Here is a 768-nt window from a genome sequence, read left to right as displayed (position 1 = left end):
TAATAGAATACATCCACAATGAAGGACGATGCAGTGGGGAATAGAAGGGTGATTAAGGGAAGTGGAGACACGTGGAAACACAGCTGACTTGAATCAAAACTAATAACACAAAGGAAGCAAAAGTCAACATCATACCCATGAGACAAGACACTATCAAAATAAAACAGGAAGTAACAGAGGGACTGCAGAAAAATAGACATATCAACTACATTAGATAAGGAACACAGACAGCCATTGAGACAGAACCCAGAGAGACCAAAAAACACTATCACAAGATAGTGACAGACTGGACAAAAAGGGGAACAAACACGACTGAACAAGAGGTGAGAACTAAAAATAACACAGAAACACAAGTCTAATCCGGAACTCAAAACTAACTAATAAAAACTCTGAACATCAGTCCAAGGTCTTTCAAACAAATAAATAATTCCAGAGCATAACTAAAAAAAAAACTGGGTTGAAGAGCCAGTACCAAGACATTAGTGGTGTACACACTTCCCATCAAGTATCAGGAAGGATATTCAGTGCAAAATTATACCAAATCAAAACATGTGAAGCGACTCTTGGTGAATGAGGCAATAACTGAAAGTATTCTGTCCTCACAGAGTAACAAGAAAACACTGAATTCCTCTTTGACTTAGAAACTCAACCCACTGTTTTGTTCTTTGTGCAGGTCACAGTCTTTTCTACGCCTTCCTCAGATTATACCCTCACCCCTCTTTCCGGTGAGCAGTACACATCCTGTTTGTGTGCTAAGGAGCGCAAGAC

The sequence above is a fragment of the Haplochromis burtoni genome, unplaced genomic scaffold (genome assembly GCF_018398535.1).
Source record: "Haplochromis burtoni strain Fernald_Lab_line unplaced genomic scaffold, NCSU_Asbu1 Contig_1148, whole genome shotgun sequence".
In the NCBI taxonomy this organism is placed as follows: Eukaryota; Metazoa; Chordata; class Actinopteri; order Cichliformes; family Cichlidae; genus Haplochromis; species Haplochromis burtoni.
Note: the sequence above shows the minus strand (reverse complement) of the source record.